Source organism: Pinus tabuliformis, chromosome 2_2 (genome assembly GCF_031772625.1).
Source record: "Pinus tabuliformis cultivar Carrire ecotype Pingquan chromosome 2_2, CPIR1, whole genome shotgun sequence".
NCBI lineage: Eukaryota > Viridiplantae > Streptophyta > Pinopsida > Pinales > Pinaceae > Pinus > Pinus tabuliformis.
Window position 1 is genome coordinate 717732435 of NC_142300.1, and position 27141 is coordinate 717759575.

Here is a 27141-nt window from a genome sequence, read left to right on the forward strand (position 1 = left end):
TTATTTGATTTTAATAATCATTATTAAAATATTAATTTTCATAAACTAGTCGTTATATGATCTTTTGGTCTCTGCATCACCCTTTATTTAAGCTTGTGTCATGATCTGCATCTTCATCTATGATGATGAACCACACTAGCTGGTTCAAAACATGTCGACAAAATTTTCTCCCATATACTAATCTTTAATAAACACACAAAATTCAACTAAACGCACATTACCTATATAAATTTATTAAACGATAATAAGTTTTCACTATAATAAAAAAATATAAATATGCTTTAATTATGATCTTTAACACAATTTTGCATTGTAGCGTGTAAATTTAGCATGATTAGTATTTCTGACTCGTTATTAACATCCAAACCATGATGTTGTGCACCTGTCTCTATCAGTTCACCGTTCGAGAAAAACTGTGAGAATGTTGTGCAAATTAATTTCTTGGTTCAATAGGTAAGAATCACTGAGATAAAGCGATAAATCAAGGTGTCTGTAGTCATATCATAATAAGGAGACAAGAAAAAAAAAAACTACTTAGATTAATGAGCTAATGTAATATTTTGGGTATTCCGACAGATTCATAAAACCTAGGATAAATGTAAACGAAGCTAATATTATATTCTGACAATGGTACATTATCTAAGAGCTAGGAAATATATTTTAATGGATAAAAGATATTATAAAGTACTTAGGGTATTGATTATGACTTTAGCATTGTACAATGTAATGATAATAAATTACAAGGACATATGGTTATTATAATTCATTTTGAATCCCATAAAAAAAAATTAGTCAATCAGTCATTAGAATTTAGAATTTAAAAAATTAAAAATTAATTTTTATTTTTCAAAATATTCACGTTAAAATAATTATTTATAAAAATTTTAATTAATTTTATAAATGGTTTTCAAAATTTTACAAACTAATTAAAATAAAATAAATTTGACTGCTAACCAATTACAATAAGGCAGTATACAAATATACAATTTAAATTTTAATCATAATAAAAGGTTTTTGTTTTGTTTTGTTTAATTTTTCTTTTGGGTTAAGTAATAATTTTATTAATAAAAGTAAGATATATAAATAGTTTTGTTCATTAAACTCATATTAAAATTAGAAATAACAATTTTTTAGTTTTATATTTTAATAAAGTTGCAGATACGTGGATCAAAGAAAAATGGATAAGATTTTTCATTAGAAAATTTTATCTTTATAATTCAGAAAAGTAGAGCATTACTAGTATAGAGAATGGAGTACATAGAAAATCAGTGTTTCGGATTTTTAGTGAAAACACCTAGTGCCAACATATATTCAAGAAATAAATAATGGTAAATAACATAAGCATGCAAATCTCGTTTAAATTTTAGTGATCGTAAAAGGAATTTTTTTCATAAGTTACATAAATCATTTGTTGTTGCCCAATGTTGACTTGCCACTTGGGAAATTAGACCACTGATAGAGTAGAAGTTTATCAATGTTACATAAGAAATTGTCCATAAGTATAAAAAGGCCATACAAAGCAAATTAGAAAGGACTATGAGCTTCATAAGAGCCATTAGAGTATAACTTCCTATGAAATCTATCTTTATTAACCCTACAAGCCTTATCAAGTGATCCAGGTGGATCTCCAGACACCAGGGGCATGAAAAAGACTCAAAATTCAAAGTCGCAAAAAGTCAATTAACTTGACATCAGATCGAAGTGCTCGTCGCCCTGATTCCAATGGTACGAACGACACTTCAATCCGAGTCCGTATGAAGAAGATAGAAGCAGTCAAAGTCCGGGGTTGACTTACCCATGTGGCAGGCTTAAGGAGGGCGCAATTTGGCAGGAATCTGGCACCGGAATCCAGCCAGTTTCTTGGGCGAAATTGTGGGTCCGTTAATTTATCTAAGGTTCAAGAATTTTTTCAAATGGGGCGCGTATATATAGATATATATATATATATATATATATATATATATATATATATATATATATATATATATATATATATATATATATGGGGCGTGCAGTGATGACCCCGCCGCCTGCAGAAAAACTGGGTAACAAATATAAGATATATATATATATATATATATATATATATATATATATATATATGGGATGGGCGGCGATGACCCCGCCGCCCCCGGATCCACCATGTATTAACGTATGGGGCGGGCAGTCAACCCCACCACCCCTCCACATTACCTTACCACATATATTCTGGCGGAGATTTGGGGGAGCGGGCCACTGGACCGACAAACCCGCCTCCCATCACAACGTTTTAACTGCTATATAATAAAAAAAGGGAGGGGCGGGATTTGATCCCCGACCCCTCCTCAATCATCTGACTATTTTAGCCAGCGCACCAACGGCTTTCCTTGGGACATCTACCCACTCAAATATTATTTAAACACTTATGCACAGTGCGTCTGGGGGAGCGCAACACATATTTCGAGATAGAGGAGGCGGAACCTTGTGTAGACCTGTGACAAGGGGTAGAACCTTGCCTGAGCATGTTTTCCAGGGGGTCAGTTTTGGTCTAGTGTCAGAATTCGACAAGTTTTATATCGATTTTTCACCTCTCGGCGAAAGTTACTCAATGGTGATGCTAGTTTCTACAACCAAGCTCTCCATTTTTCGGCCTTTTTCCAGATTGGATGTATAAGACTCCTGTAAATGTTGATTGTACTTCTTCTTTCTCATGCCACTTAATGAATGAAGGCCTCCCCATTGATCGAGCAGGGCCCAAAGACGTAGTCCAAATTGGACGAACTCCGTTATCAAGTATCTTGTCTTCTTTTCATGCTTTTATGTGTTTCTCCTCTTCTTTCATGTGCACATTAAATTTCTATGGTTAAGCTGCAATTTATCCATGTAATTCTTTAATACATCTATAAGCAAAAGATCTTGGATCAAGTGGTATCAGAGCAGGTATTTATAGATGTGAATTGCATGTTTGTATGCTAACAAGAAACAGGATTCGAAGAGGCGAAGGGAAACTAAAGTCTTTCGATCTTGAGGTGGGGCATGCACATCGAAGGAGAAACATGGCAGATGAAGAGGCTCATTATGAAGAGGAGCGCAACTACCACAAAACCTTCTATACAATGGCAGAAAAGGTCGATTAGTTGCTTTCAAGGCTGGAGAAAGTAGAAGAGAGAAAGCCAGAAGAATAAGGTTCGGTGCATGGAAATGGTGGAGAAGAACCCCCTCCTTCTCCTTCCACGAGTGAAAGTTCCTCTTCTTCTTCTCACCATCGTCATAGGAATTCAAGAAATGCATCTAAGAAACCTTTCCTTAAATTAGATGTCAAAATTGATCTTCCCATGTATAATGGGAAAAGTAATGCCAAAAGGTTTAACAATTGGATTAGGCATATTGAAGTCTGCTGCAGAATTCAACAGATCGAAGAGGACGAGATGAAGATCCAGTTGGCATCCCTTCAACTGAGTGGCACCGCTCTCGTTTGGTGGGAGATAAAATTGCAGGGCAACACGAATCTAGGTAACCTCCTCTCCTCATGGTCAAATTTTGTGTCTGCATTGAAAATGTTTTTTAACCCCTTGGGTTATAGGCGGAAGGCATTAATAGAATGGAAACACCTAAGGTAAAGCAAAGGTCAAAATGTGCAAAACTTTACTGAGGAATTTAGAAGACAAGTATTGCATTTAAGCATTTCCATAGATTCACAAGAGATTGTAATGAAGTATATCGGTTCTTTACATAGTTACATAAGGTAATACATTATTATTATTTGAACATGTTACTATCGATGAGGCCAGTGTGAAAGCCATGCATCTTGAAAGCAGTGGGATGCAGACGCTAAATGACCACCAACAAAGAGATGCAATAACCAAGAGGAGAGGGACAAAGCCCTCTTGTACGCATTGTGAGAAAGAGGGATATGATGAAGAGAATTGTTGGAAACTTCACCTTGAGTTGAGACCTAAGAGAAATGACAGAAAGGAGAAGTAGAAAACCACTGCCACCATACAACAAGATCAAACTTCTGAGTTAGAAGAAGACGAGAAGGTCACAGCTACTAGTTTTGCACGAAGTAGACCCACTGACTTGGGATCAGATTCCAGTGACGAAAGGAGGATTGCAGCTCTTGGAATAGCATCAGACGGACCCATCGATCTGGGTTTTGATTTAGGTGATGAAGCAAAAATTTCAATAGATACTATACCAAAGATGGAAAGGGCACCCAATGTGGTAGGGCTCTAGGAACTTAAGGAGACCAACCAAAACCTTCAAGCAGAAAATGCTAAGTTAAGGAGGCTCCTACGGGAAGCAGAGGAGGAGAAACAAAGGTTGCTACACCAGTTGCAAGCTAAGAACGAGGCCTTGGGAAGATTGCAGCCTAACCCCCTTGAGGTAAAAAATAGTTCTTCGATTCCATGTACTTTTCCTGATGATGATTTCACTTCTTTTGAAAAGTATACTACAGGTATCAGGTCCAAGTTGTTGAGGAAGATGGGCTACCTGGGAGAGGGACTCGACATTAATGGCCAGGGCATCATGAACCCCATCAAAGTAGAGGAAATGCCTCGTCATGTAGGACTCGGTTATGTCAGGAAGGACATTGGGGAAAGCTCCAAAGCAGTTAGTGATCAGTCAATGATGGATGACGAGACTTCCTCCTCCTATTCCAGTGATAGTAAGGGCTCCATGAACCCTTATTAGAGGAACACCAAAGGGAAGCACTTCAAGAGGACTCAGAAGGTTTGGAGAAAGAAAAATCATTGTAGTCACTACAACAAAGAGGGACATCAGGAAAGAACATGCCAAATGCTCCACAACTAGAAAACAAAAATAAAGAAGCCAACCGGTGACAACGCTCAAACACATTCATGGTGGTCCGCTTTATTAAGAAAATGACGTTTTTTTTAATAGTAGTTTGTATGGCCTCGGTTTGTAAATCATGCGTTGCAAGTAAATGTAAAAGTGATGATGTGTTTCCATCACTTCAAAATGCAACGATGATGTTTTTAGGCCTTCTTATGAGTAGTTGAAGTATTGATTGTTATTGTGTAATCCTTGACCAAAGAGTGTGTGCTATAAACTCTTGGCAAGTGAGGGATTGTTGAGTCATGAGAAAGTGCAAAAGATGCACTAGTTTTGTGTGCAAATGATTGAAAGTGTGGTTTGGCAAGGACACAAGTCGTATGTTGAATAGTGTTAATGCTTTTGGTGGTCCAAAATCTCTTAATGGGGAGGATTGATCCAAGTGGATCTCCAGACACTAGGGGCATGAAAAAGGCTCAAAATTTAAAGTGGCGGAAAGTCAATTAACTTGACATTAGATCGAAGTGCTCGTCACCCTGATTCCAACGGTGCAAATGACACTCCAATCCGAGTCCGTATGAAGAAGATAGAAGGAGTCAAAGTCCGGGGTTGACTTTCCCATGTGGCAAGGTTAAGGAGGGTGCAATTTGGCAGTAATCCGACACCGAAATCCGGCCAGTTTTCCGAGTGAAATTGTGGATTTGCTAATTTGCCTAATATTCTCTAAGGTTTGAGAAATTTTTCAAATGGGGCGGTAGGCCATAACCCCCGCTGCCCCCGGGATCCACCATGTATTAAATTATGGGGGGCGAGCAGTCAATCCCACTGCCCCTCCACATTACCTTACCACATAAATTCTGGCAGAGATTTGGGGGAGCGGGCCATCGGACCAGCAGAACCGCCTCCCATCACAACGTTTTAACTGCTATATAATAAAAAAATGAAGGGGCAGGATTTGATCCCTTGACCCCTCCTCAACCGTCCAACTATTTTAGCTAGTGTGCCAACGAATTTCCTTGGGACATCCACACACTCAAATATTATTTAAACACTTATGCATAGTGCATTCAGGGGAGCGTGGCACAGATTTTGAGACAGAGGAAGCAGAACCTTGAGAAGACCTATGACAGGGGGTGGAACCTTACCTGAGCACATTTTCCAGGGGGTCAGTTTTGGTCCAGTGTCATAATTGGGCAAATTTTATATCAATTTTGCACTTCTCAGTGACAGGAACTCAATGGTGATGCCAGTTTCTGCAATAGAGCTCTCCATTTTCCAGCCTTTTTCCAAATTGGAGGTATAATACTCCTTTTGCAAATGTTTATTGTACTTCTTCTTTCTCATACCACCTAATGAATAAAGGCCTCCCCATTGATAGAGCAGGGCCCGTAGACATAGTTCAAATTGGACAAACTCTGTTATCAAGTCTCTTGTCTTCTTTTCATGCTTTTATGTGTTTCTCCTCTTCTTTCATGTGCGCATTAAATTTCTATGGATAGGCTGCAATTTATCCATGTAATTCTTTAATACATCTATAAGCAAAAGATCCTGGATCATCAAGTGTGCTTCTGAAAACCATAATTAATAGCAAGTAGCTAATCATAAGAAGACTAGGTAGGAGTAGAGGCATCAACCTTAATTGACTTTGGAGTATTTAGACTGGGACGCTTGGATTAGTGCCTAGTGCAACAACCTCCTTGATATGCATCAATTGGGCATTCATTTCCTTTAGTTGTAGCACCACATCATCTAGAATCAAGATAATTTCATCATTGGCATCATTCTTGTCCAACAAGACCCTACCAAGGAGAGCCTTCATACATTGATATGGATCAATAATATGCATATATTGACCTTTCCTGCCTTGGGTGTGCCTGGAATTTAGTATCCAAACAACCACATCATCCAACACTTTGGAGTCAGATAAACAATTTCACTTCCCCCTTAAGTCAGATTTTACCTCACCCAATTCCTCCTTGATTTGTTGAGGAATGTGCTCTTGGTAGATGCAAGCCAAGGTTAAGGTCTCCACTTGCATTCCATGCCAAGGAGAGCCTTCATATGCCAATATAGATCAATGGTATGCATATATTAATCTTTCCTACCATTGGTGTAGCTTGCATATGGTAACCATGAAGCCACAAAATGCACCACTTTAGAGTCAATTAAACATTTTCACCCCCCCTTACGTTAGATTCTACTTCACCTAGTTGTTCCATGTTTCGCTAAGGAATGTGCTCACAATAGATGCAGACCAAGGTCATTAGAGAAATTTTGAGATCTAAAATGGCCCCCCTAAGGAATATTATAAAACAATAGTGGGAATAATAAAATAAGATTAGATTACATCATCAAATTTTAGAGGAAAAGAAGAAAAACTGCTCTTTCAACTCGTATTTTCAACTTATCTCCCTACAATTTTACTCAAATTTCAAGTGGGAGCACTCATTGGATGCATAATTTAATTCCTCATCCAAGGAGTACCCATGTTGCATAATTTTGATGGACCCTGCTATGAAAAATGAGAAATAAATGAAAAAATGTGATTGCAATCACACTTTTTTTCTTGTATTTCTCTTTTTTTTGTGTAGCAGAGTTAATAGAACGTATGCAACATGGGTACTCCTTGGATGAGGAATTAAATTATGCATCCAACGAGTGCTCTGAATCGAAATTTGAGTGAAATCCTAAGCATATAAATTCAAAATATGAGTTGAAAAAGTAGTCCTTTTTTAAAATATTTTTACTTTTTTACTCCAAAAAGGTGAATCATACCCCATGGTTGACATCATAATCTTGAATCCTATTGGTTTTATAAAGTTGATTTTTTTGTGCTTTTTTGTTTTGAGGCCCATTTTAGACCTCAAAATTTCTCTGATGTTTTACTCGCATACGTGCATGAAAACCCCCTAGAAAGCCATAACGCCCACCCCCTTGACAACTATGAACTCTTTCTTAGACCATGGATATCATTTCACCAGAATGCAACAAGACTAGAGAAATTCAAAAGACCACCAAGGGGGAAAGTGGATTGCACATAATAAAAGCAAAGGGTGTAAACCAAAGAAAAGCCATCCACAAAAAATCCAAGAAAGAGAATGGAATCTTTCTAATAAAGTTGGGTGACTGTCGAGAATTCATTACATAAACAAAGGAAAGAAATTGCAAGTAAGGGAAGTCTGCATCTAAGTAGCAGCCTTAGAAGCCCAATTATTAGCTATAATATTGGGACTACTTGTCACTATACTTGAGGGGCAAAATTCCATGATGGCTACGAGATGGATTGCAGAGAGGAGTGATGTCATCGTTATCACCCCAAGAAACTCACCTAGGTTGTATATCAGTGATGCTCGGGAACATTACAAACTCAACAATTTTTATTTTTTGTTGGATAAAATGATGGATGAATGAAAGAAATGCTGCATATTCAAGCTAGATAACCACTCCTATTATGATCTACCCCAGACATGGGTGAACACCCCCAAACTACAAGGATTTTAACCACCAATTACTCACAGCTTAAGGATAAGGTGATGATGGAGAAGACTGACCACACCAGCAGATGCACAGGACATTGTGATGGCCGGCTGCAACCAGTTAGGAGGTCTGTAAATCTATTATTTAATACACAGACATGATGACAGCTCTCTGGTATTCAACAACAGACACCTGCAAGCAATTTCAATGATACAACTAAATTCTAACACAGAGGCGGGATGATGGCCCCTCTGATGCTAAACATTCACAGACCATCAAACACATGCAAAGCAGACATAGCCTAGAACATAGAAGAAGTGAAAAGTGAGCAAGTAACATCAAAAGAAGCTTGTATTGATTGGAAATGAAGACCAGACGCTGCAGGTCACATAGCAGTTACAGTCTCCAGAAGTTGAAACTCACAGCAAACTCACACTCAGCTAACACTCATCAAACTGATTACATCGTTTTTCTCAGTATATATAGAGTTTGTCTACAAAAAATCTCTGCTAGAGTATGCGTGGAGGTGTCTTAATGGATCACCAACCACATTTATAATTTGATATGGGTTTTCTGATTCATTCTGATTGTTTTAATGGATGAAGATGGCCTTCTGCTGTTCTGCTGTACTTCTCGAGCAGGTGGAGTGGAATTCCATAACTGATAAATGTGTTGATCTGCTCGAGGCTGGTCCTTTTTGTCCTTCAGCCATTCTGTCTTTAAATGCAGTTGGTGGGGAGTAATGGTGCAGATAGATAACCATCGTTGGATCACAGAGAACAACGACGAAGATCGACTTGGAGGAAAATTTTAGGAGGAAATGGGAGCGAACAGACGAGAGCCGTCAGATCACTAGCGGACAGATCCGACAGCAGGGAAGCGATCGCAATATCGCATCGACGGAAGCCAGGGGCATAGCCTTAACACAAATGGTTGCGATATGCGATAGCGATCACATTGCATCGCAACATAACATCACATCGCAAAATCGCAATGCGGAGGGAGACAAAGGGTGGAGCCAAAAACACACACATAGATGCGATATGCGATAGCGATCAGATCGCATCGCAATATCGCATCGGAGAAGACATGGAGCGTAACGGAGAAAGCAGGGCACAGATGCGATTTGCGATAGCGATCAGATCGCATCGCAATATCGCATCGGCAGAAGACAAAGGGTGAAAGGAGGCGGCGGGGCTATATAATTTATGAAGGCAGGTAGTTATAAAGGGTTAATACTTTAGCGCTAGGGATTAAACGGGTTATTGGAGCTTATGAGGTTTATAAACATGAATGCCTGGGAGCTAGGAAAATGAGGGCTTTAGGTACTTTAATGAAAATGATAGAATTTTATAGAGAAACAGAAATAACAGGGATTTAGGGAGTGTAAAAGAAATGAAGGGGGAAGGAAGAAAATACCGCTGCGAGCACCCGTTTTAGCACAAATCAACCACCAGTTTTGAACTCAACCTTTTAATCAGTAAGTCTATAGCAGGGTTAACGCTGGCTCATTTTGGGGATGAGATCCTCCCTGTGAGGTCTCAAGAACCTGTAGACCACTGCCTTCCTAGCTGAAAATACATTAGGAAAAATTACTAGTGTTCCATTGGGCATGGAGTCAACTTCACCTGCAAAAACTGATAACAATAAAATATTTACAACTTTTAAGGCCATAGACCTTAAACAATATAGATTTTCAGAAACGCCCATTGACTGGGCCATCAAAAACTGCTTCACCTCCCATACTTTTCAGTATGAAGGTATTGTTCCCTTGAATCTGTGAAATGATGAAAGGACCTGTCCAGAAAGCATCAAATTTCCCATGATTGCCTTTCTTTTCCTTCAGTGCATCCCATTTTAAGACCAAGTCACCAATTTGAAAACTATTTGTTTTTGCCTTCTTGTCAAAGGCTTCCTTGGTCTTTCTTTGATGTGCTGCAGCTTTCTCAACCAACTGTTCTCTAATCTGATGCAATTCTGTCAAATCAGTGATTCTGTTTGCCATATCATCTTCATCATCTTGCTCTTCTTGAAGGAATTTTGCCACAGGGAGGGTAAGTTGAATTGGAAATACAGCCTCAATGCCATATACCAGCTTGAATGGAGAAATCCCTGTAGATCTCTTAATGGTCACTCTGTCAGCCCACAGTGCATACTTGAGCTTTGAATCCCAATTCCTTTTATTGTCTTCTAACAGTTTTTTAATTATCCTGATCAGGCTTTTATTAGAGGATTCCGCTAGACCATTTCCTTGTGGATAATAAGAGGTGGAATGAACAAGTTTAATGCCCATTGCATCACACATTTCCACCAACTCCTTTGCTCTGAAGGCTGATGCATTATCTGTGACTAATTTGTGTGGACAACCAAATCTGCTGAAGATATTATCTGTTAAAAACTTCATGACCACATTATGATCAACCTTCCTTGTAGGGACTGCTTCAATCCATTTGGTAAAATAATCCGTGGCAACTAATATCCACCTGTGCTGGCCACTGGAATGCGGATTGATTTCACCAATGAAATCCAAGCCCCACTGCTGAAAAGGTCCTTTTGCAATTATTGGCTTCAGGGGCAGGGATTTCAGCTGCTGCTTCCCTTCAAATCTTTGGCACCTGTCGCAAGCTTTAACAAAAACCAATACATCAGAAAATAACGTGGGCCAATAGTACCCAGCTCTGAGAATTTTGTGAGCTGTAGTTTTCCAATAATGATGCCCTCCACACTCGCTGGAATGAAACTGCTGCATGACTTCTCTTGACTGCTCTTTGTCCAGACACCTTAGGAATATCCCGGATGGATCCCTCCAGTAGAGCAGGGTATTATTGATGCAATATCTTGCTGCCCTGAGTTTCAACGTTCTAGCTTGACTTGTGCTTAAACCCGAAGGGATTTCTAGTTTCAACAAAAAACTAATTATTGCAGCATACCAATTACATGAGGCCAGATTCTCGGCCACCGACTGTTTTTTCCTTGTTTCAGCTGCGCTTTCCTCTTCTTGTACTTGACCATCTTCTGCAATCGTGCCCAGGAGATCAATGTCTAAATGTCTGCAATTTTCTTCGGCCAACAACTTGGCAAGCCCCTGATCTCTTACCAGCTTGGTGGGCCTCAAGTCTATGTTAAACTCAATCATTTTTGCAATCCACTTAGCCCTTCTTCCATCAGCATCAGGTTGCATTAGGACGTCTTTAATTGCAGCCGAAGGCACATATGCAATTATCTTTGAATGCAAGAAATAAACTCTGAAAGATTTTAAGGATTTAATAAGAGCATATGCCTGTTTCTCTATAATTTCATACCTTAGTTCAGCATCCCTCAAATTCTTGCTGAAAAATGCCACTGGATGCTCTGAACCTTCTTCATCCTGCTGCAACAGAACGGCTGCAATGGTATCCTCAGAGGCAAATGAAAACAGGTGAAACTCCTTACTATAGTCAGGACTTATTAATGTTGGAGCTTCCATAATAGCCTTCTTGATGGACTCAAAAGATTTTCTTGCTGTCTCAGTCCATTTTACCTCTGCTCCTTTTCTCAACATGGAGGTAACATGCTTTACCAGCTCAGCAAAATTAGGAATGAACCTTCTTACAAAGTTAATTTTGCCCAGAAAAGATTGAATATCTTTCTTTGATCTTGGTACAGTCAAAGCTTGAATTGCCTTAACTCTTTCTGGGTCAATTTGAACACCTGCAGCAGATACAATATGTCCTAACAGCTTGCCTTCATGCAGGGCAAATTGTGATTTCTTCGGATTGACTGAAATCCAAAACTCCTTGCACTTCAAAAACACTTTTTTCAAATGCTATAAATGATCATGATGGCTGTTGGAATAGACAATTATATCATCAAGGTAGATGAGGACAAATTTTTCCTTCTCTCCCACAAATGCTATATCCATAGCCCTCTGAAAAGTGGCTCCAGCATTCATCAATCCGAATGGCATTTTGGCATACATAAAAGTACCCCAAGGAGTTGTAAATGCAGTCTTTTCTTGATCATCTGGGTGCACAACAATCTGATTAAAGCCTAAAAATCCGTCTATGAAAGACATGACTTTAGCTCCTGAGACCTTTTGCAGCAAATGCTCCATCTTTGGCAAAGGATAATTGTCTTTTTTTTAGCATTTGTTCAAATTTCTAAAATCAAAGCACAGTCTGATTTCTCCATTCTTCTTCCTTACCACCACCAAATTAGCTACCCATTTAGAATACCTGAGGGGCACTATGATCTTGGCAGCCAACAATTTTTTAATTTCCTTTTCAATTAATGGAAGAAGCATTGGGTTTATTGGCCTCAGCTTCTGTTTAAAAGGAACTGAATCTTTCTCAAGAGGGATTTTGTGCTGAATTATGTTCTCGTCATATGTTTTCAGATCACTATATTCCCAAGCAAACACATCAGCAAATTGCCTCATTAATTTACAGTATTTAGAACTTTGGTCAGCTGACAAACGAGTGGACAAATTCACATACTTGGGCTGACCTGGGCTTCCTATATCGTGCTTACAAACTGCAGATTGGTCTTCTTTTTGGGCAGCTTTGTAAGGCACATCATTTTGGTCAAACAGTCTCTCAAGAGGAATTAAACCTTTAGGAATATGGTTACTAGGAAGTTGGACAATGTTGCTTTTGCCAATCTTACTTCTAAGCTGGGACTGGGGATTTTCTAACAAGGCATCATTTTCTTGGTCAATTTGCATCTCAGAAAACTCATCAATGACTTGAAGAAATCTGTTAATCTCACCATCATCATCAAAAACTTTCCAATGCAGGACATTGTCAGGCAGGGATGGTCTATATTTCATTTGTACTTCATACACTAGTTTGGGAGGCATTGGGGGAATAAATAAACTAGCAGAAATAGCAAGGGAATCAGCAAGCTGATTTTGGCTTCTAGGAATATATGAGATACAGAAAAAATTGAAAGAATCTCTCATACTCCATACCTCATCTCTGTATGCTCTTAGCCTTGGGTGCTTTGCTTGAAATGTTCTATTTACTTGCTGGATTATCAAATCAGCATCTCCAAACACCTTCAGGTTCTTGATTCCTCTGTCTTTTGCTGCATTGAGGCCTAATAGTAGTGCTTCATATTCTGCTATATTGTTCGTCACTTGAAAAACTAGCTTAAAAGACAGCTGAATGCTTTCTTGTTGTGGAGATACTAGCACTACCCCTACTCCTGCAGTCTCCTTGGTGCATGCTCCATCAAAGAACATCTCCCAAATTTGACTTCCTTGCTCTTGCTCAGCCTGAACAATTGGTTTCCTGATTTGCATCAAGGCCTTTTGAGATTCATCTATTTGGAGAATACATGCTCCAAAATCAGTGTCCACTGCATATATAGGATGATTTGTAGGATTCTTCTCATCACTGATGATGTATGCCAATTGTGCTTCTCTATATAACCTCCTGCTTTCTCCTCCAAATACTGGGATAGTTGCATAAGATAGGTCATTCTATAATGTCCCACCTAGTCTCTTAATCCATCCTCTAGACAACAACATGCCAAACTTAGGAGGGACATCTGCCACCACAATATCCATCATCATACTCTTCATAGGCAGTTGGGTAAGGGTAATGGCCAGATCCTTAATTAATCCAAGACATTTCACCTTCCTTGAATCAAAAGAAAATAAATCATGATAGGGTCTAGTGATATCAAGGCCTAACTCTTCCATGACAGTTTTAGGCATTAAATTGTGGCTGGCCCCTGTGTCTAGCAGACAATTGTGGAGGATTTTATCATGGATGGTTAATGAAACATAGAAAGATGGAGAATTATTATCAGCAGGTTGAATCATGGGGCTAAGCACAACAACAGGCTTGTCATCTTGCAAATTGACTGAGTCAATGGAGGTTTGTTTGGTCTCTAGCTCAAGGGCTTCAAGGATAGGCTTTCTAAATAATTTACTCTTCACCAACTCAACCAAAGGCACAGATATCTTCAATTTTTGGACCTCTGACTCAAAGCTGAAAGAAGAAAATGATTTATCAGCAATTTTTACCTCTTGAACTGGAGCTTTGAGGGTGACAGGATCAGATGTTGGTCTTCTTTGCCTGATCCTCTGCTGTTCTGCTTGGACGACAACACCTTGTGCAGGATCCTCCTTGGCATTTTTTTCATTAGATCTCAGGTTATATCTCTGTTGTTGTTCACCAGATTGCAGAACAACACCCCTGTCCCACATCTGACTGTTTTGCTCTTGCAGCAATGACTCTTCATATTCAGCCAATGTTAAAAATGCAGCGCTGCCTTTATCTTCCATGCAGTGAATTTCATCTTCATCCTCTTCAAATTGTTCCTCCTCCATGACTACATTCTGGAAAGGAGCCTTAACTTTCTGATCTTCTTTTGACTCTTCACCCCTTTGCATTATTTGTAACTGATCATTTACTCTTCTGAATGGATTTGGATTTCTTGGAGCAAATGTGTTCTGCTGCCTTGTTTTGCCTGAATTCTGCTCAACCTTAAGCTTAGAAATTTCAGCGGCCAACGACTCTATTACTTTAGTCATTTTATCTAATTTAGGCTCTGAAGTTGAGGCAGAGGAAGAAGAAGTCTCACTGGCCCTCTTTCTTCTGTCAGCATGACCTTTAAGTTTTTCTGCTGCCATGATATTAGATTCCACCTCTAGGGCTGCATCCTGCATATCAGCCAGGGTAGCACAACGTCTTTCTCTCAACAACAAGCAGAAATCAACATCAAAAGCATTAGCATATGTGAGTTTGGCAGCTGTGGGAGTAGGCTTTACCTCAGCTGGTATTTTACTATACATCCTATTAAATCTTTTATTAAAGTCAGGCAAAGACTCACCCTTCTCTCTTTTCAAGTTTCCAAACTCAGTATGATAATACAACAAGTCCTTCTTATCTCCCCATTGCTTCAAAAATGCATCATCTAATGCTTCTATATCAGTTATTGATCTCTGGGGTAATTCTCTAAACCACTTCCTAGCCTCCCCATCAAGGCTCTGGACAAAAACTCTCATCCACACATCATTCTCACTTATATCCAAATTATCAGCATAACTGTAAAAAGCTTCTAAATGTTCTTCTGCTGTTACTCCCTCTGTTCCAGTGAATTTGGGCATATACTTCTGATATTCTCCCACAGGCATAGGATTTAAAGGCACAGGCAACACCAACGGTCCGTATCTAGCAGCTACAATTCTTTCTATTCTCGTAGGTGCTTGCTGTCCTGCCATGATTGGAGTATTTGGAAGGATGCTAACAGATGGAGGAGAAGGAAGCAATGTGATGGATGGTAATGAATACGGGATGTTTTGGATTGAATGGGAAGCTTTCTTTGGACTGAGATTCAAAGGGGAACTAACTGAACAAGGGGCTGAACTAATCTCTAAAATTTTCTGCTTATTAACAGCGCTGACTTGCAAGTCTTCAAGCTGTAATTCTTCAGCTACAATTCTATCTTTCAAAGATGCAATAGATTTCTTAGGCTTACCTGATCCTGATGCCCCTTTGTGTGAAGCTTTCTTCGATTTAGCAGTCCTTTCAGGTTCAGGTACTGGTTTAGCCAGAGATTTCTGAGGATATCTTCGAGTATGTCTCATAAACTAAGGCAGAACTTCAATATGGAGTCGCCAGACAGATGATTACAACCGAAATACTGTGTTCAAACCTTGTCTGTCATTAAGGCTTGAAACTATGTCGTTCTCCCAGGGAAGCTGAGCTTCGATTCTCCTCTCCCCTGAAACGGCGCCAATTAATGTTATCACCCCAAGAAACTCACCTAGGTTGTATACCAGTGATGCTCGGGAACATTACAAACTCAACAATTTTTATTTTTTGTTGGATAAAATGATGGATGAATGAAAGAAATGCTGCATATTCAAGCCAGATAACCACTCCTATTATGATTTACCCTAGACATGGGTGAACACCCCCAAACTACAAGGCTTTTAACCACCAATTACTCACAGCTTAAGGATAAGGTGATGATGGAGAAGACTGACCACACCAGCAGATGCACAGGACATTGTGATGGCCGGCTGCAACCAGTTAGGAGGTCTGTAAATCTATTATCTAATACACAGACAGGATGACAGCTCTCTGGTATTCAACAACAGACACCTGCAAGCAATTTCAATGATACAACTAAATTCTAACACAGAGGCAGGATGATGGCCCCTCTGATGCTAAACATTCACAGACCATCAAACACATGCAAAGCAGACATAGCCTAGAACATAGAAGAAGTGAAAAGTGAGCAAGTAACAACAAAATAAGCTTGCATTGATTGGAAATGAAGACTAGACGCTGCAGGTCACATAGCAGTTACAGTCTCCAGAAGTTGAAACTCACAGCAAACTCACACTCATCAAACTGATTACATCGTTTTTCTCAGTATATATAGAGTTTGTCTACAAAAAATCTCTGCTAGAGTATGCGTGGAGGTGTCTTAATGGATCACCAACCACATTTATAATTTGATATGGGTTTTCTGATTCATTCTGATTGTTTTAATGGATGAAGATGGCCTTCTGCTGTTCTGCTGTACTTCTCGAGCAGGTGGAGTGGAATTCCATAACTGATAAATGTGTTGATCTGCTCGAGGCTGGTCCTTTTTGTCCTTCGGCCATTCTGTCTTTAAATGCAGTTGGTGAGGAGTAATGGCACAGATAGATAACCATCGTTGGATCACAGAGAACAACGACGGAGATCGACTTGGAGGAAAATTTCAGGAGGAAATGGGAGCGAACAAACGAGAGCCGTCAGATCACTGGCGGACAGATCTGACAGCGGGGAAGCGATCGCAGTATCGCATCGACAGAAGTCAGGGGCATAGCCTTAACACAAATGGTTGCGATATGCGATAGCGATCACATCGCATCGCAACATAACATCACATCGCAAAATCGCAACGCGGAGGGAGACAAAGGGCGGAGCCAAAAACACACACATAGATGCGATATGCGATAGCGATCAGATCGCATCGCAATATCGCATCGGAGAAGACACGGAGCGTAACGGAGAAAGCAGGGCACGGATGCGATTTGCGATAGCGATCAGATCGCATCGCAATATCGCATCGGCGGAAGACAAAGGGTGAAAGGAGGCGGCGGGGCTATATAATTTATGAAGGCAAGTAGTTATAAAGGGTTAATACTTTAGCACCGGGGATTAAACGGGTTATTGGGGCTTATGAGGTTTATAAACATGAATGCCCGAGAGCTAGGAAAATGAGGGCTTTAGGTACTTTAAATGAAAATGACAGAATTTTATAGAGAAACAGAAATAACAGGGATTTATGGAGTGTAAAAGAAACGAAGGGGGAAGGAAGAAAATACCGATGCCAGCACCCGTTTTAGCACAAATCAACCACCAGTTCTGAACTCAACCTTTTAATTAGTAAGTCTATAGCAGGGCTAACAGTCATGCATGCACCGATCATCACAACCAAATGGTCCATCACTTCAACCATGTAAATCCATCAGAAACCATTAATCTACATGCTTTGTAATAAAATTGTTTTGCTTCTTGTAGATTAGGAGGGAGACAAATCATCTTCTCTCCATGGTCAGGTGGTGGTGTCCTTTCCTTACCCATCCCTTCTTATGTCTATAATCTATTAGAAAATGTAAAGCGACAACTATGATATCTTATTTTCCTTAACCTTGATAATACTTGTGAATCTTTAGTTATCTTCTTTACCTTCTTTATTAGATATTTCATCAAACAATATCAAGAAAAATAATAGTAACAAAAAGAGGAAACATATATATGCTCTTAGCTAGGGCAAAACCCCTCCAAGGGGAAAACCCAAAAGCTCTTCTCTTCTTAGAATCTGCTTTATATGAGATACAAATCCCAAATACCTAGACAAGTCCTTTCTTTATTCTACACTAAACTGCTACACCTTGCAACTTCGACCTACCATATACAACACTTTTGCTCAACCTGCAACTTCGACCCATCAACTTCATCCTTGCGACTTCTTGGAAACCCTAATATAAACTCCTAGAAATTACTTAGAGAAACACTTTTCTCCCAAGGTCAACAAGGTTAAGATAATGTTTTTCCCTCTTTCAGTTACCATATTTTGCACTTCGTCCTACTGCAACTCATACCTGAAAATTTAGATTGTTTCTACAACCCCAAAACTCTATAATTTCGCACGTGTGAGAGAGATAGAGCCCAAATACAAGAAATTTCATCATCCTAGCTTCTTATAAACCTTCATCTCCTTTTTCTACCTTTCCCAGCTACAGATCACACTCTTTCTTGTAGATCGAACTTATGAGTGAGTGAGTTGCAAATGAAGTTGAATTGCTCCTTTATATAGCCTTCTCAAGAGGTCAAATTCCCTCCTTTAGGCTGACTTGATGATCCTAGGGCCACCTTGTACTCTTGCATATTCCAAGGCTTTCTAAATTCTTTTTACAATTACAAATTGCCCGGAAGAGTCTTATAAACATGATGTTGAATTTATTGACACATGACAATAAATCCTAAGACTTAACAAATCCTAGAAGCATTAGAGAAATTTTGCAGTCTAAAATGGTCCAACTAAGGAAGATTATAAAATAATAGTGGAATAATAAAATAAGATTAGATTACGTCATCAAATTTTAGAGGGAAAAAGGAAAAAAATATTTTTTCAACTCATATTTTTAACTTATATCCCTACATTTTTACTCAAATTTCAAGTGGGATCACTCGTTGGATGCTAAATTTAATTCCTCATCCAAGGAGTACCCATGCTTTCATAGTTTCGATGGACCCTCCTACATGAAAAATGAGAAATACATGAAAAAAATGTGATTGCAATCACGTTTTTAATGTATTTCTCATTTTTTGTGGAGTAGAGTTCATTGAAAGTATACAACATCGGTACTCGTTGGATGAGGAATTAAATTCTACATCCAATGAGTGCTCCTACTCAAAACTTGAGTAAAACCGTAGGGAGATAAATTGAAAATATGAGTTGAAAAGTATTTTTTCCTTTTTCTTTTTTTGGTCTTTTTAATTTTTTACTCAAAAAATGGTGAATCATCCCCGATGGTTGAAAACATCATCTTGAATCTTATTGGTTCTTATAAAGTTGATTTTGGTTGTACATTTTTGTTTTGAGGCCCAATTTAGACCTCAAAATTTCTCTAATGCACGAAGAACATGCTTTTACCTAGAAGACCATCAATAATGCACATGAAATCCATGCTTTAATAATAATAAATTTTATTTCTCCTTTTCTTGTTTGTTACATAGGATACATATTGAAATGGGTACAATAATTATAAAGACCAAAACTAGTTACATTTCTCAACATTATCTCTTAACTAGGGAGGTATTCATAATTATACAACTAGTTCAACATCATATCTCAAATTAAAGAGTTCTCAAGAAGAGTCAGATTGACAATCCATACTGTAAGCATCATCATCATGACCAACATTGTCCCTGAGGCCTAACTAAAAAAGGTCTACTTTAATCAAGAGAATTATGCTGGGAGGATTTACGTGTGATATCGCATGATGTAGGAGCATGAGGCTTGAAGGCAAAAGGATTTGAATTTATTCCCAAAATACAAAAAAAGTTTACAAGCAAAGGAGTGGGATCCTTTAGCTGTCAATTTACAAGTTTTCTAGATAGGATTTGAGCTAGGATTTAGGGATTGAGTGATTTTATAGTTAACTCATGGAGTGTAGATTCAGTTGAGATTCTTGAGGAGAATATCAACCAGATTAGATATTGTTTAAGATTAGACAGTTTTGATACAATGTTTAAGGATGTGATTGTTAGAATGAATGGTATTTATGTAAGTTCTGAATGATTGTAAGGGGATTTTCACTGATTTGGCTTGTTTTGGCCATATAAGATTAAGTTGCAGAAATTATATCTCAGTGTATTTTTGTGCATAATTGGTCAATCCTAGAGGTGTTGCATCCCTCCAAAGTATCACCGTGTATTATTGCAATTCTAGTTTGGCATGAAATTTTAGAGTTCTGTATGATCTAGTGTGATTGCGTTTAATTTCTCTTTCACCGTGTATAAGATCTGGGTGATCAGCAACTGTGGGGGTGGAAGTGTATGGATTTCTTGATCGTGGTTGAAGCCCCGCACTCATTCTTAGCCGTCAATCTCATATTCAATGTCTTACGTCATAGTCAACTGCGGGGGTTAAGCTGTTTTTAATCCGCGTGCTAGTTGAAGACCCACAAGCCATAGGATTTGATGGCCTCTGTTATCTAACGGATATCAGGTCATCAAGTGATTGGGCTTTAATTCCAAAAATGGACCTGAACTTTTATAGATTGAGGACTTATATTCCTTATCGGCTCCATAAGGGCGGGTGAACGTCGTGCAAGATTCCGCGTGATATTGCTGCTAACCATTGGATCAAGTGTGTCTTAATCAAACAATGGAGGATCGCCGATTAGTTTCGCATTGTAATCATTCATGAGTGAATGAACCTTGGCCTTAAGAAATGCGATTTGCGATGTGCGATGATCACCGATCATTTTGGCATCGTAATATTTCATGAGTGAATGAAATTTAGCCTCAAGAAAATGCGATTTGCGATGTGCGATACTTAAAGGACTTTTAAAGAACTTGTCATTGCGGCTAAAACTAAGTAGTTATGCTAATTTAGCAGAATATCCAAGTTTGGATGTAGATGACTGATACTCCAAAGGAAGTCCAAGAAGAAATTCCACCTGAACTTGCAGAAATCGTTTCCGGATTTGAACGATTGTCCATTACACCTGCACCCAGGCCACCATTTGTGGTATCAGAGCAGCCTACTGATACTGAACATGATCTCAAGGATCAGAGAAAGAAATCCAACATGGCTTTTAGAGTTAGAGGAAGAGGTGGTGGTCGAAGAAGAGGATGACCAGTTGCAAATGCTAAAGTGTTGGAAGCTATGCAACAGATGCAAGCTAGATTGGAAGCAGTGGAAATGGGAAGAGATGCAGATGCTGGGGATGTCAGTGAACCTAGAGTTAAGGCTGCAGAAGAAGAACCTACGGATGTAACTCCTGAAATGAGATTCTTTAAGTCAGTGTTGAGATCCACATCCAAGCCTAGACTTGAAGTCTCAATCTACACAGGAAGCTTAAGCCCTGAGGAATTGATAGACTGGATAAATGACATGGAGAAATTCTTCAATTATGAAGAAACAGATGAAGGAAAGAAGGTGAAGTTTGCTGTCACAAAACTGAAAGGACATGCAACACTTTGGTGGGATGGAGTGCAGGTAGAAAGAAGAAGACTTGGCAAACAACCAATTAAGAATTGGAATAGGATGGTGGCAAAATTGAAAATTAAGTTTTTGCCAAGTGATTATCAGCAAACATTATTTAGACAGATGCATAATCTTAGACAGAGGTATTTGATAGTAAAGGAACACATAGAGGAATTATACAAAGTGAGTATAAGATTAGGAAAAATCCAAGATATAGATGAGAAGGTTGCCAGATATGTGAATGGTCTTAGAATGGACATTCAAGATGAGATAAGTGTATTGTCTCCTAAAATAGTAGAAGAGGCTTATCAGATGGTATTGAAGGTTGAAGAAAAACTCATGAGGAAGCAGTCTGCTAGAAATAGAGGTACTTTTCGAGGAAGGGGAAGTCAAGGTGGTAGAGGAAGATCTACAACACCTAGAGATGGAGCTAGCAACAGCTCAAGTCAGCATGCACCCACAGGAGGTGATGCAAGTGGTAGAGGGAGTTTTTCCAAAGGAAGAGGAGGCAGAGGTAGAGGAAGAGAAATTAGATGTTATAGATGTAACAAGCTGGGACACAGAGCTTATGAGTGCCCAGAAAATATAGGAACGAATCAGAGGAATGCAATTGTTGCAAAAACTGAAGAGGAAGAAACAAAGGTAATAGACGAAGAGAATGTACCAGAGAAAGGGGAATCTTTGGTAGTCAACAAAATTTTGTTAAAACCAGCTAAGGAAATTGTTGAACCAGCACAAAGGAAAACCTTGTTCAGGACTGTGTGTAAGGTTCAAGGGAAGTGTTGTCAGATGATAATAGATAGTGGTAGTATAGATAATTTGGTCTCCACAGAAGTGGTGGAGAAGTTGAAATTGAAAACAAAGAAACATCCAACACCTTACAAGGTGTCATGGCTTCAAAAGGGATATCAGTTGGTAGTGAATGAGCAATGTGAAGTGGAGTTGCAGTTGGGAAAATACAGAGACAAAATTCTGTGCGATGTGATGCCTATGGATGTGTGTCATATATTGTTGGGTAGACCTTGGCAGTATGACAAAGGAGCTATGCATGATGGAAAGAAGAACACATACAAATTCAGCAAAGATGGTGTCAATCATACATTGCTGCCAATAGAAGAAGAGGATACATCAAGGAAACTTGATCCAAAGACCCTTTTTCTGAGTGGAAAGGAGTACTTGCAGTAGATGGAAGAAGATGAGGTAAGTTTTGCATTGGTTTGCAAACCCAAGGTAATAATTACTTCCACAAAATTTTCTGATTTACCAATTGAAATTCAAGAGATGCTGGACAGTTATTGTGATATCATTGTAGATGATTTTCCTGATGAGTTACCACCCATTAGAAAAATCAGTCATCACATAGATTTGATTCCAGGAGCAAATCTACCTAATAAAGAAGCTTACAGGATGACTCCCATAGAGAATGAAGAGATCAGGAAACAGGTTCAGGAACTGTTAGACAAGGGACTGGTTAGAGAGAGTTTGAGTCCTTGTGCAGTGCCAACAGTGTTGAACCCAAAGAAAGATGGAGGCTAGAGAATGTGCACTGATTCGAGAGCAATCAATAAGATAACAATCAGGTATAGATTTCCTTTACCTAGAATCGAAGATTTGATGGATTTTTTGAGTGGAGTTAGATATTTTACAAAGTTAGATTTAAAAAGTGGTTATCATCAAATTAGAATTAGAGAGGGAGATGAGTGGAAAACTGCTTTTAAGACCAATGAAGGATTGTATGAATGGATGGTAATGCCTTTTGGGTTATCAAATGCTCCTGGTACATTTATGAGACTTATGAATGAAGTTTTGAAGGAATTTATTGGTAAATTTGTAATCATATATCTGGACGATATATTAGTTTACAACAGATCTAAGGAGGAACATATGAGACATCTGAATTATGTCTTACAGAGACTACAACAAGAAAAGTTATTGTTAAATTTAAAGAAATGTTCATTCATGAAGGAGGAGTTGGTGTATTTAGGCTTTGTTGTTTCTGTTGAGGGGTTAAAGATGGATCCAGAGAAGATCAAGGCTATCATGGAGTGGCCTTCACCAAAAAGTGTCTTTGAGGTAAGAAGTTTTCACGGTCTTGCTAGTTTTTATAGGAAATTCATAAGGAATTTTAGTAAGATTAATGCTTCAATTATTGACACAATAAAGAAGGACAGACAACCATTTAAATGGACCGTTGAAGCAGAAAATAAATTCCAACTGTTGAAGAAAAATATTACTGAGAAACCTATTTTGATTTTGCCTGATTTTAATAGAACTTTTCAAGTGAGGTGTTATGCCAATGGACAAACCATTGGAGCTATTTTGAGTCAAGAGGACAGGCCTGTAGCTTATTTTAGTGAAAAGCTGAATGAGGTAAAGAATAAATATTCTTCTTATGACAAGGATTTTTATGCAGTGGTGCAGTCTTTGAAGAAGTGGAGACATTACTTGATGTCCAAGGAGTTCATACTATATTATGATAACCATGAATTACAGTACATTATGCAAAAACCAAAGCTTAACCAGAAGCATGCAAAATGGGTAGAATACCTGCAAAGTTTTAATTTTGTGTTAAAAAATATAACTAGTCAATCAAACAAAGTAGCAGATGCCTTAAGTAGAAAAAGCATTTTTGTTCAAGAAAGTCAAATTCAAGTGTTAGGTTTTGATTTTCTCTTAGAGTTATATGAGAAAGATCTAGATTTTAAAGAGGCATTTGAAGCTTGTACAAATCATGTTTTGAGAGACAGAAGCAAGTGGTTGGATTATTTCTTGCAAGAGGGATTGTTGTTTAAAAGAAATCAATTGTGCATACCAAGTTGTTCTATGAGGGAGAATTTGATCAAGGAGAAACATAGTGGAGGACTTGGAGGGCATTTTGGTGTAGACAAGACTTATGAGCAGTTGAACCGGTTTTATTTTTCGCCAAAGATGAGGTATGAAGTGGAAAAGTATGTAAAAAATTGTAAAGTCTGTCAGTATGCAAAGGGAAGGAGTCATAACACAGGAGTCATTACCTATTCCAAATAGGCCTTGGGATATGGTAAGTATGGACTTTGTTTTGGGTTTATCAAAAACTCAAAGAGGAAATGATTCAATTTATGTAGTAGTTGACATATTTTAAAAAATGGCACATTTTATTCCATGTTATAAAACCAATGATGCTACTCACATTACTAATCTATTTTTTAAGGATATTGTAAGATTACATGGGTTACCTAAGAGCATTGTTTCAGACAGAGACACTAGATTTGTTGGACATTTCTGGAGGACATTGTGGAAGAATCTTGGAACTAAACTGAGTTTCAGTTCTGCTTATCATCCTCAGACTGATGGACATACTGAAGTTGTAAATAGAAGCTTAGGTAATCTTCTGAGAAGTCTTGCAGGTGAACATCCAAAACAGTGGGATCAAGTATTGGCATAGGCAGAATATGCATATAATGATTCTCCTAACAGGAGTACAGGGCAGAGTCCATTCCATATAATCTATGGAATGCACCCAAGAGGAGTGTCTGAATTGAGAGACTTGGGAAAAGCTGAAAGGAGAAGTGCTAAAGGAGAAGATTTTGCTACAGAAGTTCAAGCAATACATGAATAGGTAAAACAACAACTACAGGACAACAACATAAAATACAAGAGCAGAGCAGATTTGAAGAAAAGATAAGTTAATTTTAAGGTTGGAGATTCGGTTTTAGCACACTTGAGGAAGGAAAGATTTCAAAAAAGGGAGTATAATAAGCTAAAGTTTAAGAAAATTGGACCATGCAGAGTCTTGAGGAAATTTTCTGCAAATGCATATGAAATTGAATTACCCCCTGATATTGGAATATCTCCAATTTTCAATGTTGTTGATTTGTATAGGTATGAAAGTGAAAATGCAGATAACATAGCAGAGGATCAAGAAGAACAAGATATTGATTGGGTAAAACAGTTACCTATAGCAAAGGAATTGAAGCCAGAGAGGATTTTGGACAAGAAATTGTTGAAGAAGACAAGAGGACATGAGTATTTTCAGTATTTGGTCAAATGGAAGGATCAACCAATTGCTGAAGCTACTTGGATGACAAATTCCATGATACGGAAGTTGGGCAGTTCTGTAGAAGAACTCATGGACAGGAGCCCATGAAGAATTTTGTCCTCAGGAGTCTGATGTAGGAGTATGAGGATTGAAGGCAAAAGGCTTCAAATTTATTCACAAAATACAAAAAAAGTTTACAAGCAAAGGAGTGGGATCCTTTAGTTGTCAATTTACAAGTTTTCTAGATAGGATTTGAGCTGGGATTTAGGGATTGGGTGATTTTGTAATTAATTCATGCAGTTTTGATTCAGTTGAGATTCTCAAGGAGAATATCAACTAGATTAGATATTGTTTAAGATTAGGCAAATTTGATCCAATGTTTAAGGATCTGAATGTTAGAATGAATGGTATTTATGTAAGTTCTGAATGATTGTAAGGGGATTTTGACTGATCTGTCTTGTTTTGGCCATATAAGATTAAGTTGTAGAAATTATATCTCTGTGTATAATTGGTCAATCCCAGAGGTGTTGCATCCCTCTGAAGTATCTCTATGTATTATTGCATTTCTAGTTTGGCCTGAAATTTTAGAGTTCTGTATGATCCGGTGTGATCGCATTTAATTTCTCTTTCAACGTGTAAAAGATCTGGGTGATCAGCAACTGCGGGGGTGGGAGTGTACGGATTTCTTGATCATGGTTGAAGCCCCGCACTCATTCTTAGCCACCGATCTCATATTCAATGTCTTACGTCACAGTCAACTGTGGGGGTTAAGCTATTTTTTAATCCGCATGCTAGTTGAAGACCCGCAAGCTGTAGGATTTGATGGCCTCTGTTATCTAACATATATTGGGTCATCAAGTGATCGAGCTTTAATTCCACAAACGGACCCGAACTTTTATAGATCGAGGACTTATATTCCTTATCGGCTTCATAGGGGCGGGTGAACATCACGCAAGATTACGTGCGATATCATTGCTGACCATTGGATCAAGTGTGTCTTGATCAAATGGTGGAGGACCACCGATTAGTTTCGCATCGCAATAATTGATGAGTGAATGAACCTTGGCCTTAAGAAATGTGATTTGCGATGATCGCCGATCAGTTTTTCATCGCAATATTTCATGAGTGAATGAACTTTGGCCTTAAGAAAATGCGATTTGTGATGTGCAATGCTTAGAGGACTTGTAAAGCACTTGTCATTGCGGCTAAAATTAAGCAGTTCTGCTAATTTAGCAGAATAGCCAAGTTTGGAGGTAGATGGCTGATACTCCAAAGGAAGTCCAAGAAGGAATTACACTTGAACTTGCAGAAATCATTTCTGGATTTGAACGATTTTCCATTACACCTGCACCTAGGCCACCACCGCACTACCTCTACAAGGTACATACCCCATCTGTATGTCTACAAGGTATGCCCTTTTAGGAGTATTCTTGTCTTGGATCTCCAATTTGAGTCCTCAAAGAATATCGGTCCTCTTCGACCACTCTTCTCTTGGATACCTGTCACATCCTCAAAGAGTGTCGGTCCCTTTCCTTTCTTGGATGTTATATCCTCAAGGAAACCACATATTCTTATCCAATCCTTCACAATTATCTCTTCATCATCTGAAGAGGAGAATGAAAATGTGATGTGCAACATCACTCCCTCTCAACCATAGATGG